This window comes from Wolffia australiana, chromosome 7, assembly GCF_029677425.1.
Source record: "Wolffia australiana isolate 7733 chromosome 7, ASM2967742v1".
Lineage (NCBI taxonomy): Eukaryota > Viridiplantae > Streptophyta > Magnoliopsida > Alismatales > Araceae > Wolffia > Wolffia australiana.
Window position 1 is genome coordinate 7,436,011 of NC_135841.1, and position 20,792 is coordinate 7,456,802.

The window sequence follows — 20,792 nt, forward strand, 5'->3', positions numbered from 1 at the left end:
CCTATTGATAGACCCAAAATGTGTCATGTAATTATGCATATTTTAAAGTCATTTTGGGATAATTTAATGTGTATTTTATCCAATTTCATAAGATTTTGCATCACATGCACTAAATACAGCAGGTTATAAAATAATGCATTTTATGTCATTTTTATGCATATTTTACGACTTTAAATATTTGTAATGATTTATTTAGAATGAGTCTATGCTATTGTGGGGGTGAAGTTAGTGTAGACGAAGAAATAAATAAATAAAAAGAGAAGGAAGAAGACAAATAAAATACATATACAATGATATTGAAGAGTATTGTTGGCCCGGCACGGGAGCCGGCCGAATAAAAATTGGTATTGTTGGGCCGGCTAGGGAGCCGACCAGGTGCACCAGCACCCAAGCCAGCTGCAGCAGGCAAGTGCGCAGGGTACTCAAGCCCACCCGCGGCCGGCAGAGGTAGCGTGCCCGGCCGGCAAGCCCAAGCAGACCACAAGAGGGGTACACGAGCCCCCAAAGGGGCCCATGAGGATCACACAGTCTGAAGAGAGGTATGGCTTTTATTTGAATTCATTATATTAATCCAACTGACATTTATATAGTGTTCCAACTTTTAGAAACCTACCATGTTGGATTAGATTCCCCACTGTATTTTTTACCCTCGCATTGGGCCGGGCCGATGAACGTTAAAGAGGTCGCGGCCCAACCGGTCGTGATCTAAAGGAAATGAGAAGAAAGTAAGAAAGGGCTTCGAGCCAACCCAGCCTGAAGCCCACATCTTTTCAGGCCATTTTAAGTAGACGGATACGATCTCATCCGTCCGATCTTCTTAAAGAAGATCAGATGGTAGAGATCTATGTCCTTGATTTAACATATATTTTCTTTCTTTTCCAGGCCCTCCTATTGGCTGGCGAGGGTGACGCGAATCATGGGACCCTTAGCAGATGAATCAAAAGTAAGGAAAATGATGAGGATGGCTGACGGGGATTACTGACGTGGCAAAGCGAGGGGTACATTGATCCGGATGGGTCCACGGCTGCAATTTAATCACAGTCGTCAACCCAAATTTGGGGATGATCGGACGGCTAGGGGCAATTCCAACCAGCCTCACCCCTGGTCGTCGACGCCGCCGGCTGGAGGTCGTTTACAGACGGTGGGGGGGACCGTGGGACGATCCAACGGTCTCACAGGAAACCTAGAGCCCTCCTCCTCCATAGGATAGTGTGGGAGGTCTCTCCCAGACCATTAAAAGGGGCCGAGAGCCCCCATTTCATCCCATCTTCTAACTGATATCTAAGAATGGTGGGAGACCCGTCCGACGGTGGCGAAAGCGGCAAGAGGATCGTGTCAACCTCCTACCAGTTTGAGAAGCTCTGGGAGGCACTGGGAGCAGTCACAACACACCTGGATGCGCACCGGACGGAGAGAAGAGAAAGGGGACCCCTAAACCGAAGCTCGGAGGTGGCGATCGGCGCCGCCACCCCTTCTTTTTGAATCTGGGCAATTCAGGTATGTTGATGAAGCTCTATGGTTAATTCATACTCTGGATGTAGTAGGTTTAGTTAAATTTAGTTAGATTCAAGCTTTCGATCAAAATTTTTTATCGCAAACTCTATGTGGCATTTCATTGAACACTTCACGTGTTTAATGATGATTTCCTCAATTTATCTAAGTTAGACTATATCGACATTATAGAAATTCAAAATCACATTCCTTCTCTCTAGTCTGTCTTCTGTCGGGCATTCTGTCCAACACCTCACAGGCGTTCGACAGAAATACCACTGATATTCGATTCCCTCTTATAAATCTATATAAAATATATAATAAAAAACATACTATGAATTAAATAATACATATCTCTCTTACATCTTGATTTTATGTCGAGCATTTGGTCGAACACTGATAATACCCTAAATTCAGTCTTTATTTCAAGCAATTTAGCACAATTTTATGCGTTTAACGAGATTAAAATGGGCTTGTTATCATATATTTACATGTAATTAATGTTTCCAATTGATTTCTGATTTTCCCCTAATTTTCTGTTAATTTTATGATTTTTTTGGGATTTATTTAAGCTTGAAATAATTATTTTTAAATGAAACTGGCAGGTTTAAATTTTAATTTTGAGGTTAATTAGTGTGGGATGAATCACTGAATTTTATAGAATTTTTTGGAATTTTCTAGGATTTTTTAGGATTTTCTCCAATTTTTCTGGGTTTTATTTGAGGAAGAAATGAATTTTTAAAGTGGAAAAGGATGTATTTATAACGATAAAATGAATGTTAAAGTAATTTAATAACTTTGAGGGATTTTTCATAAATTTGTGTTGTAATTATACCCCTAAAAACAGCTCTCGGTCATTTTGGCAGGGGCATGGAAATAATTAGGTAAAAGTTGCAGGGATTTAATTGCAAATTGGCATGGTAATTTTGTGATTTCAGGAAAAATTTGGAAGAGAGAAAATGCGGAAGGGCATATACACAATTATTTCTGGGCGGGGTTAAAAGGCAAAGTCTCAATTTATGAAGGACTCACATACAAAATGTCAAGGCAATTTTTTGAGCGACCTACGTGCCCTCCTCTCGGCCATCGGATGTGAATCCGACGGCGCTTGATGAGGGGGGCCAGTGGGCGGTAAGTTCACCGCCTGCACAGCGCATACAACGTGCACTCACGGGCGGTGACGTGGCATCTTCCCATTTGCTGATGCTGTGTTAAACACACAGTAAAATGCGTGCTCAATGTACAACACATATTTTTTCTAGTATTTTCTTTGTATTTTTATTTTCGCCAGGGGATACATGGCATGCACAGATTCAACCCAAAAAAAACAAATTTAAATGGCGCCGGCGATTCAGCATTCGACACATCATTGCGTGTTAAAAAAGAAAATCAATAAATAAATGAATTTCAATCCAATGGCTAAGATTGGTCGAAATTCATTTATTCATAACTTTTGATCCTGAAGTCTGATTGAGATGATTTTTTATGGATGTGCTCATCTTGACCTCCTCTTTCTATCTGTATGGTTGGATAATTTAGATCAAACATACATTGGCAGATAAATATTAATAACTAAATGGGGATAAAATGGTAATTTTTACCATGTAACCAGTATAAAAGCTGAATTTCAAGAGGGGAGCTCATTCTGGATGGTGCTCTATCACAGCTGCAAGACAGAGAGGAGCTCCAGGTTGGATCAACCTGTTTGGTACCTTTTTCTTCATTGTATTTGAATTTTTAGTGTACTTTGGATGATGTTTTAGTTGAATTTCTTCATCGTTCTTCTTGAACTTGATCTGAACTTCTAAACCGCTAGGCTTGAGTGAAATGTACAAGCCCTTACTGAGATTGAGAGGAGAGATTGAGAGATTTACCTAGCTATTCCAAGTGCACATTAGGAAAATACACACAAAAAATTTAATTTTTAGGATACTAAATTATCCCCTTTTATTATCTAATAGTGTAGTTATTTCTAAATTATCAAACCTACAAAACCAACCAAATCAAATCAAAATTTCCCTCTCAACCTCTCTAATTGACCCCTTTGACCCTTCTCTTTGGATCAAAGAAGCCAATCTAGAGCCCCTTATTTCTTCTATTCCTCTCATCTCTTCTATCCCCCTTTCTAACTTCCTTGTCTAATTAGGTTGATTTGATCTTCATTGAAGATTAAATTACGGTTAAAGTACTCAAGCAGATCATCAAATTGGATTCCTTACTAGCTTCCCTTGGACAATACTCTTAATTATCACTATACATCTTAAGTTAAGGTTTTATAAATTTTATTGTATAAGCCAAAATTGACAACGACAAGGGATTAAACTCTTGCAAAATTTACCCCTATTTTTGGCTTATCAAATACCTCTAGGGCGTTCGACTAAATTGACCCATCGATTATAAAATTGATTATAATAAACATATATAATATATAAGAATCATATAAACATTATATAAACTATATAATTGCTATATTATCTCCTATTTCTACCCCGTCTAGGGCATTTGGTCGAACACCTCTAAGGTGTTCGACTAAATAACCCATTCTACACCCTAAAATTAACTATAAAAATATATAAAAATATAAAACTCCTAGAATAGATATACTAACTATAGAATAAATATTATACTACTATAAACGAACTTATACTACTATATATACTTATTACTTACTAGTACGATTCTATCTATCCTCTTCTAATATTTCTGTACCTATCTAACTACTTAGTATATTAATATTAGGTAGTCTTTAAATATTTCCATATATGTCTTCTTAACATATATATATAAGTACTTCTCTATCTCACCTATCTTCATTAAATAATCTTTCCCTATCTATTAAATTTCTAATTCTATTCTTCTTCCCACTTGTTACTAATTACTCTTATTAATTATTCTATACTTATTCACTAACTATTTTAATACCATCTTCAAGTATAATATCTTGTCTCTCTTCCTTATTAAACTAATATTTTCTCTACTTACTAATTACTTATATCTTTTTATACTTATTAGCTTTAGTATTATTATGTCTTAATAAATAAAAACTCATTTATTGAATATATACCTAAAGGCCAGTCCCTGTGGAGACGACCTTACTTGCGCAATACACCTAAGGACTATCTAGCTTCAACATATCTAGACATTGTAGAAAAAAAATTTGTTGGAAATGAGAAAGCTAAAGCTGGAGCGCTTATTCAAATATTGAGCAACACTTGCCATACTAGAGAGGGAAGTGTCTATGACATTATGCAAATGTGTGACATTGTCACATAAATGGCCGAGCTTGACATACACATGCCGGAGAAATATGTGGTTCACTACATCTTACAAATGCTACCAACAACCTTTGATGTTTTCAAAATCTCCCGCAATGCGGTCAAGAAACTATGGCCACTTAACAAGTTAAGTGTCAAATGGGTCCAAGAGGAGGAATGCTAATCAGCTAGTATGCTTGAGTCTAAGATGAACAACGTGAACTTATTTGTTCACGATGATAAGAACCAATAGGCAAGAACCTTGCAGACAAACAACCATGCAGCAAAGGGACACACAAAAGCCAAGAGGTTGGCCCCCACGGTGAAGTGTCACTTCTGCAAAAACCTCGGTTATACCAAGAAAGATTGAACTAAGAGGAAGGCATGGTTTGCCAAGCGTCACTCAGGCAATATTGCCTCATAACTACGTATGAATCAAATACAGCATATATACCTCAACCGCGTTAGTGGATTCCCCAGTGCTATGTGCACATTTCAACCACCTTGTAGGGATTTCAAGCAAAGCAAACCCCAAATGAAAGCAAAGCACTCGACATTTCTAGCAATAGGATGCGGTCGCATGTCAAATATGTGGGAGATCATCGCCTCACCATGGACGCTAGAGAAGTTTTTATTTGGAAAGATTTCTTTTTCATTCCATCTTTTCAAAGAAATTTGATCTCTGTAACCAAACTAGTTAAAGTCAATTAGAGAGTATATTTTGATTCATATAGAATGTCTTTAATGAGGGGAAATACTCCTATTTGTACAACGATAATAGATGGATTATTCAAGCTTAACAAAACTTCAGTTGAATCACCCACTTCTCTGGTTAGCTCGCTTAAGAGGACAAAAGTTGCACAAGATTCTAGTATTCTATGGCATAAGAGACTGGCACATATATCCCAAGAAAGAGAGGAAAGATTAGTGAAGGAGGTAATTTTAAGTTCCCTAGATTTCAATAACTTTTACAATTATGTTGATTGTATAAAGGCTAAGGCAGTCAATGCCTTCAAGAAATCTGCTAATACAAGCCAAAATCTTCTAGATTTGATTCACACTTATGTGTGCGGACCCTTTGATCTTTTCTTCACTGGCCAAAAATACCTTGTTAACTTCATAGATGATTACTCCAGATACATGTATCTATACCTCATCTATGAGAAATCTGAAGTCTTCGCGATGTTTCAAGATTTCAAATTAAATGTAGAAAAATAACTGGGTAAATCCATCAAATGAGTTCAATCTAATAGAGGAGGCGAGTGCTATGGTAGATACACAAATAAGTGACACATGCCAGGACCTTTTGTTATTTTCTAAAGGAACATGGCATAGTACCACATTACACAATGCCAGCCAAGGCCAATATGAATGGGGTAGCTGAACACTGAAATAAAACACTTAAGGAAATGGTTAGAGCTATGATGAGTCACTCGACCCTGCCAGTCTCATTGTGGGGTGAAGCATTGAGAACATGCATGCATATACTAAATAAGGTTTCTACCAAGTCTGTAGGGCAAACTCCTTATGAATTATGGACTGGTAAAAGGCCTTCTTTAGGTTACATGCATTTATAGGGTTGCCCAACTGAAGTCAAGCTTTACAATCCAAATGAGAGGTCTCTAGATTTAAGGACAGTCAGTGCTTACTTCATTGGCAATCTAGAGAGGTCAAGGGGCTACAAGTTCTATTGTCCTACATATACAACTATCATTGTTGAGTTTGATCGGCCATATTCTTAGAGGAAGTTTGTGTTAGTGGTAATATACTAAGGGACTTTGTTTTTGAGGAGTCGATAGAAGATTGCATGGAACCTCATCATGATACGTCGAACACTAGTATCTACCATCCTCAATTGACTCGCACATATTTGTCAATTATTATTCCAACAAAGGATGATACTCTACGAGTGAGTGTGCTAGTCCATGAACAACCTCAAACACAACCATCAGAGGAACCTCAATCAGATGAAAATCTGCATCAAGGTCAAGAGGTTATCCTAAGAAGGTCTACTTGACAAAGAAGACAAGCAATTCCATCAGATTATGTGGTGTACTTATCAGGTGAAGATATAAGTGAGGGGCAAAATGACCCCAATATATTTTCAGAAGCCATGAGTTCTAGAAATTTTGATCATTGGTTTGAAGCGATGGAGGAGCTTGAATCAATGGATCACAATCAAGTGTGGGGAATTGTGGATATACCATTAGGGAAGAAACCAATTGGTTGTAAGTGGGCCTACAAGATGAAGCTTAATCCTAATGGAACTGTCGAGTAGTATAAGGCCAGACTTGTTACAAAAGGGTTTACACAGAGAAAAGGTATTCACTACTAAGAGACCTTTTCTCTTGTCTCATCAAAGGACTCATTGCGAATAGTAATGGCCTTAGTACCTTATTACAATTTAGAGCTACATCAAATGGATGTAAAAGCAGCTTTCCTAAATGGAGAATTAAAGGTGGAAGTGTACATGCTGCAACCTCAAGGTTTTAAGGTCAATGGAAAAGAAAATATGGTTTGTAAGCTGAATAGATCTATATATAGGCTGAAGCAAGCTTCCAAACAATGGTACATCAAGTTCTAATTTATTAACGGAGACCAAAGATTTCCTATCTAACCATTTTGATTTGAAGGACATGGGGAAGCCAACTTTGTAATTGGAATTCAAATATAACGAGATAGATCCCTAGGCACTCTAGGACTATCACAAAGGTCCTACATATCAAATGTGTTTCGGAGGTTTGTGATGAAAACTTTTTCTCCAAGAAAGGCCCCTATTGTGAAGGCCGACAAACTGAGAAAGCTAGAAGGTCCTCATTCCGATGAGGAAGATGGCTATGAAGGACAAACCATATGCTGCTATTGTTGGATCTCTCAACGATGCCCAAGTGTGTACATCACTGGATCACTGGATATCTTGCTTTCATCACTGGATATCTTGGTAGATACCAAAGTGACCCCGGACTCATGCATTGGCAAGCTGCCAAGAAGGTTCTAAGATATTTGCAAGGGACAAAAGATTTGATGCTTACGTACAAACAATCAGATCAATTCGAAGTCGTGGGATTCTCGAATTCTCAGATCAATAAGTAGCCGCTACCCGGAAGAGAGTGACCTTGATATGAGAGGGGAGAGGTCCACCACTTGAAGAGTGTAGTGAGGAATCTTTTGGATCATAGTGTAATATCTGGAGAGAAGTACTTCTTTATATCTCATTTCATTAGCTCTACCCAAAACCAAGAGGGATGGCACCCATATTCCTGACAAGGTAGAATCCAAATTGTCTAGGGGAGTTTCGTTTGCGCATGTTATTGATAATTCTAACACTTCATGCAGATGAATAAGGATTGATGGATGAAGAAGTCATCTAAAGGAATAATGGTACATTGCTAAGGGACTAGCAATGATTTAAGTGGGGAGGTATGATAACTTGCAAATTAACAAGATTAATTAATCAATCTTACATTAAATTTATGTACTTTAATGATCATATTTTTATGTTATCATATAAAAATAAAGATAAATGACTTATATTTTGATTTTATTATTATTTCTAATTTTTTATCATTTTTTAACATGGTATTTAACCTTATTTCATTGAAGAAATATTTTTTACAGGGCTCTATATACTTGGCTAAAGGTTGTTAAGGGCTTTTATGATTTTTTTAGAACTGTTCCATATTTTTATATAATTTTCTGACCAATATTTAGTTAAGAAATGATTTTATAATATTTAAATAATACATATTCTATTTTTTTGGCATTTTATAAACTATTTATATAATTATCAAGGGGCATCCACGTCATTCGCCCGACATTCGGGCGAATAAGTGGATAACTATTATTTAAACATTAAGAAAGAGAAATAATGGGCCAATCATTAGTTCAGAATTTATGACGTGGCGCGGTCAGCGAGAGAGAAAGGTATAATTTTTAATTTTACTTTTAATTTTCGTGCATTTATCATTATTATTAGTCGTTAGTGCGTACATTTAATGTACGCGCTAACTGACAAGCGCAATTTTTGACTTCGCAGCATCGATTCGTCATGTGCATTAAATGCACGGGGGAATCGACTATAGGAAGACAAAAATTGCGGCTTAATTGTCGTTTTGTGTTTTTTATAGAAAAAATAAAGAGAAGGGGGCGACGTGGCTTCTTTATAGCCATTCAAAGAGACGAATCATTTTCCAATGATTGCGGCCATTTGAAGTGCGCAAACACGTGTCGACACACGATCCAAGGCGGCGAAAACAAGGAAATAGAGGTTCAGTCAATCAGAAAAATCAGTTTTTTTATATATAATGATATGATCCAACGGCCTAGATTAATCTGCAGTAAAATGGCGATATCTTGAGATCTAGCCATCTGGTTGGGCTGCATGTTTGTCTTTTCCCCCTCTACAATCCCTACGGTTGGATCTTTAAATAGAGGTCTGGAAAAGAGAGCAAAAATCACTTTTTCTAGCTCTCTCCAAGGATTTCGCCAGGAAGGACACAAGAGTTGCTTTGGAAGTCGACAGTTCTTGATTCTGCACTCAAATCTGTAAGTTTCTGATTTATATTTCAACCTTCATCTTGAACGATTCTTAAACGCCAAGGCATGGGCGAAATGCACATGCCCTAGAAGTGGTATGGGGTTCAACATAAATTCATAATTCAGGACCATGCTAAAAGAATATGGGGTTCAACATAGAATCACTACCCCATATCATCCACAAGCCAATGGTCAAATTGAGAATTCAAATAGAGAGATTAAGAAGATTATTAAAAAGATTATTCAGTCTGATGGGAAGGATTGGTCAAGTAGGTTGTATGATGCACTTTGGGCGTATAGAACTGCTTACAAAACACCCTTAGGATGTCTCCTTATAGGGTTGTTTTCGGTAAAGCATGTCATCTTCCGGTGGAAATAGAACATAGAGCTTATTGGGCTATTAAAAAACTTAATGTCTCTTTAGATGCAGCAGGAAAACAACGTTTATTGCAGATGCACGAACTCCAGGAGCTGAGGAATGAAGCTTATAAAAATTCAAGAATTTATAAAGCTAGGATGAAGCATTTTCATGACAAGAACATTAACCGCAAACATTTTCAGAAACATCTAAAGGTATGGCTTTATAATTCAAGGTTGAAACTTTTTCTAGGGAAGTTAAAATCAAGATGAGATGGACCATTTACAATTATTGACATATATGATAATGTAGCAGTTTTGATTTTTTATCCTAAGACAGGGAAGGAGTTCACAGTGAATGGCATGCGATTAAAGCCGAATGTGGAAGCAGAAAATTTATCACAACCCACAGCAACAATATTGTTAAAACCGATCGCAACCACCGAACAGGAAGCACAAACTTAGGATTTGGATTCTAAAACTTTTCTCTTTATTGCATTTTCATTTTCCAAATAGTGGGAATTAACCTACATTCCTAGCTTTAATTTTTGTTTGTTTTGTTTTCAGTTTGTAGTTTTTTCCAGGAATAAAGAAGAATAAGAAGTACAAGTCACACACATAACGAGATGTCGGCTCACCATTAGTAAGTTCTTCAAAGATCACGCCTACACATGCTTGCAATTCTGAATTTCTGAATTATATTTGTGATCCATTGAGGACATTGCAAATTTTAGTGGGGGGGGGGGAGAACATTTCATGTGCTTAGGAGTGCAAGCCTTTGTTTGGTTTTTGTCATATAAATTCCATGTATAATTGAAAACCCACCTTTAGGAGACCTTCTTCATCCATGAATTCGAATTATATATGTAGGGAAGTTTGGCTTTATATAGCGGATCATGATCATGCAAGAATAAAACAAACCTTGATTTTGGATGATGTGGGAGTCAATTTCTGAATGGCTAGGGTATCTAGTGGGTGTGTAGGGGGTAGGAAAATCAAAGGATTGAAGCACTATGACTCAAAATGGTAGAGAGTTGAGTGAATTGAGGACCCCTAGTGCGCCACCATTCACTGAGCCGATCCTACTCGAATGTTTTTATTCTTTCATTGAGTCAATCTTACTTTAGGGTGGAAGATAGGCATTTCTCCAGGTCTTTAAGCACAGAATTTCCTTTTCTTGATTCTCCATCTACCTTGCCATTCCACTATGCCATTCCATATGCCATTCCACTATGCCATTCTATATGCCATTCCATTTTTCCATCCTATTTGTTATACCATATGCCATATGCCTTTCATGGATGGTAGCCATCTCCGAAGCCATTCTATCTTCCTTTCCATGGGATCACCTTTATCCCATCTCTATCACCATTTCTGTCTAATTTCGCTCTCCAATTTCTTATTACCTCTTCTTCTTTTCAATGATTTTGCATACTGCCCTCATTAGAGTCAATGATAATTCTATTCTCTTTTCTCTTTCACAATGTTTTAGTATGTTCTTTACCCCTTACAAAAAAAAAGAGAAGGTCCTCAAGTTCAAGCAAAATCTGAGGAATTAAAAAAAAAAAGGGGGATTTTTGTGATAGCCATTGTTAGTACATTAATTTTGTTTCAAGTTATTGAATGTATTGAGGGCATCACACATGATTTCTTTCTTTATATTTCTTTCTCATTCATCTAAGTCTTGGGAGAAGGCAACCTGAAATGATATATCCTTGATGGAACCTTTCATTCAAAATTCATCTCTTCCCCTTTGAGTGTTCTATCTTTCGTTCATTCTTATTCTCTTACCATGCCATCACAATATTTGATATTATGTGCTAACTGGGAGGCGAAGAATTTCTAGATTTTATCGTATAGTAGGAGGAAACTTAGTGGAGAAATTTAACAATAAGTAGTCGCTACCCGGAAGAGAGTGGCCTTTATATGAGAGGGGAAAGGTCCACCACTTGAAGAGTGCAGTGAGGAACCTTTTGGATCATAGTGTAATATCTGGAGACAAGTACTTCTTTCTATCTCATTTCATTAGCTCTACCCAAAACCAAGAGGGATGGTACCCATATTCCTGACGAGGTAGAATCCAAATTGTCGAGGGGAGTTTTGTTTGAGCATGTTATTTATAATTCTAACACTTCATGCAGATGAATGAGGATTGATGGATGAAGAAGTCATCTAAAGGAATAATGGTACATTTCTAAGGGACTAGCAATGATTTAAGTGGGGAGGTATGATAACTTGCAAATTAACAGGATTAATTGATGAATTTTACATTATATTTATGTGCTTTAATGACCATATTTGCATGTTATCATATTAAAATGAAGATAAATAAGTTATACTTTGATTTTACTATTATTTCTAATTTTTTATCATTTTTTAACATGGTAGTTAACCTCATTTCATTGAAGAAATATTTTTACAGGGCTCTAAATACTTGGCTAAAGGTTGATAAGGGTTTTTCTAATTTTTCTGGAAATTTTCCATATTTGTTTATAATTTTCTGACCATTATTTAGTCAAGATATGACTTTCGAATTAAAAGATTTGATATTTATTAATTTATTTAATATTTAAAATGAATTTTCTATTAAATAGGTGGCATCCACGTCATTCGCCCAAAAATTAGGGCCAATGATTGGAAGCGACAGAATTATTCAATGATTAGCTCATTGTGGCATTGCGAATCACGATGCCATAATGAGCAAATGATTTGTTCAACAGCTAACATGGCACGGGAGGCGACAAAGGTATGTTTTCATTTTTTTAATAAATACCTCATCGGTTAACCACATGCATTAAATACACGCGGCAACCGACACATGTTTCATATGATGATTCTTTGCATGTGAAACAGTTAGCCGCGTGCATTTAATGCACGCTCTAACCGACGCACGTGTGTTAAAGAATAAAAAGTTGCGGCATGCTTTTAATGAAGCATAAGCACGTTTGGTCGGTACTGGAGGAGGTAATTAACACTACAGAGGAGCGGATGGATCGCAAGTTCCTAGTGCACTGGCACAATCGACCTTCTTCAGATGACACGTGGATCTTCGAAGCGAAACTTCTTCAGCATCGACCAGAGCTCGTCCAACCCATTGAAGATATCCTTAGCTTCAACTCGTCAGAGCTGAGTTCTTCCTACCCTAGGAGGATGATGGAGGACCATCCCGCTGACTCCGGCCCCACCCGTCGCCAGCCCAGTCGTGGAACCCGAGCCGACGTGAAGAATCCACAGTTCCACTATCAGGTTTGATGAGGGGCATCGTCGTCTCGCTACGTGTCCAATGTCTGGGTGCAAAATTTTATGGTTTTATGTTTTCATTGTTGTTGGACTGACGGGAGTTCCCTCCTGCGCGAGTACCAGCCTCCTGAATGTTTCTGTTCTTTGTATTTGATTTAGTGTCTTCTTTAGGGGAAGAGAACCATGTTGGGTTTCTCTTCTCCTAAAGAGTCCTCTTAAGGAAAGCCCAATAGGCTCTCCCTTAAGAGCCCAATAGGGCCACCTTCCCACAACTGCCACTTCCCCAATAGAAGAATAGAAGAGTAGATGTGGAGGGATAAAGTTATGGTTGAAATTTCAAAATTCCAGATCTCGTTTATGTTGTTGGCAACTAATTTTGGTTGTTCATCGCTCTACCCTGTTGTTGAAGAAGAAACCATCGAGGAGGAAGAAGAAGCAACATCTCATCTATTTCCCAGTGTTGAGAGTTGACAATCGCCAGATCCTCTGCGTCGACATTCGCCGAATTGAACCTCTCTGTATCTCTGGGAATCTGATCAACCGTGAACGAATCAGTCGGTGACTTAGCTGCTCAAATTCAAGCCCCGTCCATCAGCTTCAAACGGAACCGTCCTCGAACAGATTTTGTCTTCAACTTAGAAGTTATCACTGTTGAGTCGTCAATTTGTTGGAATACCGAAGAAGAAAAGCATCCTGAAGAAGGAGCCTGTTTTGTCATGTTCCCCTCTGGTTAGATCGATTCAGAGGAATCAAAGTTTCTTAATTCCATCATCGGACAGCACCTTGCCGCTCATTTTCCTATTTCTCAGCATCTTTTCTTTTTTTCTCTCAACTGCTTGCTCCTCAATTCTACTGAACCTGCACTTGTGGACTCATTATTTTCTGTCATTCGGCCGTCGATTGCATTTCTCCATACCTCCAAAACTTCCTCAGGTGTTAATTATCCTCATATTTCTCCACATTTCATCCTCCTGGTCGCCGATCTCAGAATTTCCAAGTGCTATAAGCGCCGCAAACGCACCCTTTTGGAGTCCAAGTCGTCGGATTTCCCATTGCCCTTGCCTTACGTCGTTGGGTTTGCTTGGGCCTCTTCTCCCTTGGAAGTTCAAACGATCATCGGATGGGGTGAATGGAGGGACGATGAAGGCGTTCTAAACATTGAATTAACTGCTGAATCAGAGTCATAGAGGATTCTATTGTGGCTATTTTCCTGAAGAAGCTGAGAGCCCTGATAGCACAACTACAATCGGATTCGAAGACGATCGGCCGGCCATTCTACTTAGCAGAAGCTCTTGGAACGATCTACTGTGTTACTGGAACGACGAGTCCAGGTCACATTCCCTCTTCCTTCTCATTTTACAATGTTATTTATCTCTTTGAGTGCCGATTACCGACTACTCTGCTGCTATGAGAGAGAATCTTACGAGAATTATAGGATTAGACACCATATCTGTTTTTTTTCAGAGAATTTCTTGACGGTGTCGGGCCTGATTGAGTATGTTGATGGTGTGGACGCTCTTGGACCAGACGTTCCCCACTCATCGTCTTTTGAACCATTTACGTTGATCATTGGAACCTTGATTAAGATGAAACCCGTATCGTGTCGTATAGTTGATCTATGTCTCGGATCATCGACAATCAATGTGCTTCTCGTTATTATTTTTCTCGAATAATCTTAATATTCCACGTCATTAACATTGCATTTTGTGTTTATCATTGATAAATTGCAAATTAACAGGATTAATTGATGAATTTTACATTATAGTTATGTGCTTTAATGACCATATTTGCATGTTATCATATTAAAATGAAGATAAATAACTTATACTTTGATTTTAGTATTATCTCTAATTTTTTATCATTTTTTTACATGGTAATTAACCTCATTTCATTGAATAAATATTTTTTAAAGGGCCCTAACTACTTGGCTAAAGGTTGGTAAGGGGTTTTCTAATATTTCTGGAATTTTTCCATATTTGTTTATAATTTTCTGACCATTATTTAGTCAAGAAATGACGTTCGAATTAAAAGAATTGATATTTATTAATTTATTTAATATTTAAAAATGAATTTTCTATTAAATAGGTGGCATCCACGTCATTCGCCCGAAAATTCGGCGAATGATTAGAAGCGTCAGAATTATTGAATGATTAGCTCATTGTGGCATCGCGAATCGCGATGCCATAATGAGCAAATGATTTATTCAACAATTAACGTGGCACAGGCGGCGACAAAGGTATGTTTTCATTTTTTAATAAATACCTCGTCGGTTAGCCGCATGCATTAAATGCACGCGACAACCAACACACGCTTTATATGATGATTCTTTGTACATGAATCGGTTAGCTGCATGCATTTAATGCACACGCTAACTGATGCACGTGTGTTAAAGAATAAAAAATTACGGCGCGCTTTTAATTATGAAAGCCACAATCGGTTAGCCGCGTGCATTAAATGCACACGGCAACTGACACACGTGGGTTAAAAAAATCAAATATTGCGTCTGCTTTTGTCGTTTTGTGTTTTTTTTAAGAAAAAATAAAGAGAAGGGGACGACGTGGCATTTTTATAGCCATTTAAATACAGGAATCGCATTCAAATCATTGTGTGCGGCGGATGCGGACAACCACGTGTCGACACGCGATCCAAGGGCGGCGAAAACAAGGAAAAAGAGGCTCAGCCAATCAGAAAAATCGGTTTTTCTATATAATGAAATGATCCTACGGCCTAGATTAATCTGCAGTAAAATGGTGATATCTTGAGCTCTAGCCGTCTGGTTGGGCTGCATGTTTGTCTTTTCCCCCTCTACAATCCCTACGGTTGGATCTTTAAATAGAGGTCTGGAAAAGAGCAAAAATCACTTTTTCTAGCTCTCTCGAAGGATTTGGCTAGGAAGGACACAAGAGTTGCTTTGGAAGTCGACAATTCTTGATTCTGCACTCAAATCTGTAAGTTTCTGATTTGTATTTTAACCTTCATCTTGAACGATTCTGAAACGCCAAGGCATGGGCGAAATGCACATGCCCTAGAAGTGGTTTTGAATGAAATTAGCACTGCATCTTGATTCTGATTCGAGATCTGGTTTTTACTCTTTTGATTCTACATTAATTTGGAATATTTCTGTATTATTAGATTTTTAATTTAGCGTCGGATTTCACCTTTTCCCCAGTTTCTTCACTTTCTCTCTCTAGGTTAATTTGTCTAGTTTCTCTCTCTAGATTTCAATTTTTATTGTTTGGAAATTTAATTTAATATATAAAAAACCTAAAAACAAAATTTGATTCAAAAATTCATTCCTCTTGAAGTCCAATTTAAAAATCCTTTCTTGATTATTAAATTCCCCATTTTAATTCATAAAAATTGTCTTAAACTTTTATAATAATTGGGAAATTAATAATCCGAATTAATCTGATCTTATAATTGAAATAATTCTATCTTGAGTTTTTTGACCGAATATTTAAAATCAAAATTAAGTTTTTACTTGATTTTGATTGATTGAAAACATTATTAAGCATGATTAACGTTTATTAATTGCAAAATTAATTCATCTTTGAATTAATTCATTAAAATTGGATAAAATTTACTTGCTGCCTCCTGCAGTTCGACCCCTTGCTTTCTCTATATTCTATATTTATTGATTAAGGGTATTCATAAATTTTATTGTATAAGTCTAAATGTCAAATCAACGACATATTTACATGCATTTTTAGGCTTATCAATTGGCGCTGTTGCCGGGGAGGCACAGTTTGAATTTTAAATAATTCATCAGGAATATTCTGTTCTAGAGTGATAAAAATTTCTATATACATTCTTGAATTGAATTTCAATTCTGCATTTATTTTTGGGAATTTAAAATGCATAGTGGAAATTGCAAAAATTGTCATTTCTCACTATCTTATATTTGATTTTTCTTGTTCATCTAAGCTGATTGTCTTCCTATTTGTGTGATTGACATTGCAAGAACTGTAGGAGGTCCTTAAATCCCTATCTGGTGAACCTTGAGACAATCAGTAGAAGTCCTAGCGTTGATAATTTTTTGAAAGCACCGAAGGGGAAAATCAACAAATCTGTGAGATAACGGAGGATAACCAAAATTGTAGAGCTGAACAAGGAATGAGAAGAATGAGATTGAGAGAGTATTCTGATCCTGCAGAGAGTGAACCTTACACTAAAATTTCTGCTCCTTTACCTGAAAATGTTAACGTTAGAATTGACCCGAATATGATCAATCAATTACCAACATTTTATGGACGATTTAATGAGGAGCCTTATGAGTTTTTAGAAGAGTATAACCAGATATGTTCTGCTTATAGTTATGCAGGTGTTCCTCAGGAAATTCTCAAACTCAGGCTATTTTAATTTGCTTTAAAAGATAGGGCCAAAGAGTGGTTCAAAGGAATAGGTCAAGAATTTCAATCATGGAGTGAGATGCAATCTAGTTTTTTAAAGAAATTCTATTCTTATAGAAAGACCACTTCAATTAGGAAGGCTATTAGAGATTTCTATCAAGGAACTGACACCCTTGGACAGGCATGGTAAAGATTTATGTCACTTACTAGGAAGTGCCCACATCATGGAATTCTATCTCATGAATCCGTTCAATTTTTTTAGGAGCGACACCTAGTAGATATATCTAGTGGAATAATGTTTCTTGACACTCATGCAGATGAATCCATGAAACTTATGGAAAAGTTAGTGGAAGATTGGACATATCGTCAACGTTTTTCTAACACCCGCCGACATGCAAGTCCACAGCATGGAGGAATCATTGACGTCAAAGTAGTTGAGCCAGAGATCAGAATGGATAAATTGGAAAGAGACATTCGATCCGCCGTCAATGTTCTTCCGGATGGAAGAACATAAATCGCGGGATTTTAATCCCGCGATCCATTATTATTTTTTTTTTTTTTTGATTTCATCGATTGAATCAGATTCAATCGACTAATCCTTCAAAAGGATTAATCAAAACAAAACAAAAAAAAATATTAACGATCAATCTTGATCGGGGATCGAATCCCCAATTTGGGGAAGAACATTCCCCTTCCTTTTTTTTTGAAATTTAGGGTTTCGATGATGTGGCACCGTCCACATCATCTGTCCATGTGGCACCATGCCACGTCATTGTCCGCGAATGACCGTCATCCACGCGGACATGACGTGGCATGGTGGAGGTTATTTTAATATAACCGGTGGGGCCCACGTCCCTTTAAAATTTAAAAAAAAAACGGTTTTTTTTTTATTGGAGCGTGCGGGCCCCACTAAGCGACGTGTCATCTTATGACACGTCGCGGTAACCGCCACCTTGGCGGTTACCTTGCGCGCATGCGCGCACCACTTGCGCGCGCAGCGCGCGCCAGGCCGCGCGCAGCGTGCGCCAGGCCGCGCGCAGCGCGCGCCAAGCGCGCCATTTTTGCCACAACAATTCAAATGATCATAACTCCTCCAATTTTAATCCAAATTTGATGATCTTGGATGTTTTGGAAAGCTTGTGATGTCTACTTTCATGCTCTGATACCAATTGAAAGAAATCTGATATCTAACTTGGTCAAAAACTTGACTTAAGCGGAAGCGTTCTATGATTCTCTTATGAGTTCTAGGGGTTTGAAACTTTTTCTTGAACCTCAAACTCAACTGGATTACAATCATCTATTCATAGTATGATTGTATGAAACACATTTCCATCATAAAGCAAATAAATAACATACCATTGCCATTGGTAATGATGAAATGGTTGAAGTTGATCCAAGAAGCTTTCCTCTTGAAGAAGATGATGGACTTTTGAGCCTCCCTTGTGTTTGGCCTCTACCGGTATCCACACGATCTTCCCTTGGAGGTGAGTTCACTGGTGCTCTCACAGATCCTTCTCTTTGACCCCTCCTTTTTCTCCTTTGCATGCTCTTTGGAATTCTTCCAATTCCAAGTGAGTAGGAGAGGAAGGGGATGAGAAAAGATGAGAGAGAGAACCAAATTCGACCTAGAGTTGGTTGCTTGTGCCCAGGGCCCACATTTCCTTAAATAGGGCTCTCCACATGTCCTTTGGCATTAATTTCCATTATGCCATCAATTAATTATAACTTCACCTCATAAGATCTTATGTGTGTGACCCTATAGGTTCACTTATCATTCTAGTTTAATGACTCTAATAGTTGATGATCATCCAATCAACTTTACCAGTCAATTAAATTCATAACTCACTTATAATTTAATTGACCTTGACCAATTTAACCTAATTGGTTAGTTGAGTCTCCTGCCATGCCATAAGGACAAGCTTCACTTGCATTGGCCTAGAAGACAAATGAATTTCATCCATGCATTTTGCTTCATGAAAACCTTTCTGTTATCAATACCATATCAATATAGTCCTTCATTCATTAATGATCTCATGATTGATATCTGGGATATGGTGGTTCAGTCAAATCCCAATCATATGAATCAATTTTAATATGATTGCATAAGAGATCTCCAATGAATCACATCATTGGAATCTCCTTTATTACTCTGGCCAGAGATTCACTGCAATCTATTAGTAAGACCATAACTTCTATTCATCGGGTTGAATGATTCCTAATCGCTATTCAATTACCTCCATGATACTCTAGAAGTGCCCAATCATATTTATACCGGCCTCTAAATAGAAGCCTTTGTCAACATGATCAAAGCACAACTTTCATCACAAGATATCTTTGATACCTTAGGTCAAAGGACCATTGATACTATGACAACATGAATCTTCCTGGTTGACTTAGATGTTTAACCATCCAGGTGATTCATACGGATCAATACAGTGAACTTCTTCTTACCAAGAAGCACCTGACATCCATCATTAGTGTCATCACACAAATGGCTATTGGGAACGCCATTATCATCATCCAAGTGATCATGAAAGATGTCACCACTCTTCCGGAATATCTAGTGTCCCTTACTAGACTTCCTTCGAATGGGATTGTTTAGGTTAATGTCCTTTGAGTCTAGTGATCCCTAAATTATGAACTCTTCATAATTCACTCAAACATATGGACATTACCTGGGACTTCATTAATCATATATGTACAATATAGAAATAATGAAAACAAGAGTCTCGATAGAATTAACTATAAACTCAAGAATGTACTTTGATTGGCTCTTTAGGCCACCAATTCTTACAATCTCCCACTTGACTAAAACCAATCAGGTTTGCATTTGAGACCCATAGATCTTCTATGCCTGCCTAGCACGTTCTTCGTCATTGGCTTGGTATGGATCTGCCACATTGTCAGATGTGTCAACCTTTGTATGACTATGTCCTTTCTCTCTATGATCTCACGAATGAGATGGAAGCGTCTCAAGACATGTCTTGATCTTGGTCCAGACCTTGGATCCTTTGATTGTGCAATCGCCCATTGTTGTCACACAATAAAGGAATGGGTTCTTCTATTGAAGGAACCACACCTAGGTCAGAAACAAATTTCTTTAACCATACCGCTTCCTTAGCCGCCTCAACAGCCGCTATATACTCCGCTCTGTAGTTGAATCAGCAACTGTTGGTTGTTTGGAACTCTTCCAACAAACAACTCCTCCATTCAACATGAAAATGAATCCAGATGTTGACTTAGAGTCATCTGGATCAGACTGGAAGCTAGAGTCGGTGAATCCTTGAACTTTGAGTTCACCTCCTCCATAAACAAGAAAATCATTCTTTGTATTTCTCAAATACTTAAGAATATTCTTGACTGTAATCCAATGTTTGAAACCTGGATTAGATTGAAACCTGCTCGTAACACTTAGAGCATATGCTACATCTGGTCGTGTACATAACATGGCATACATAATCGATCCTATAGCCGAAGCATAAGGAATTGATTCAGATGCTTTTATCTCTTCAGGATTGTTTGGACAATCCCTTTTGGATAATTTAACTCCATGGCGTATTGGTAG

General features: G+C 37.7%; 1 long non-coding RNA gene across 1 annotated transcript; it reads left to right on the plus strand.

Annotated features, from left to right (window-relative positions):
• The first annotated feature begins 13,399 nt into the window (after positions 1-13,399).
• On the plus strand, positions 13,400-14,591 carry LOC144705663 (uncharacterized). Its single transcript, XR_013582076.1, has 2 exons — positions 13,400-14,209; positions 14,343-14,591. It is a non-coding gene; the product is annotated as an uncharacterized LOC144705663 (long non-coding RNA).
• The last annotated feature ends 6,201 nt before the right edge of the window (positions 14,592-20,792 follow it).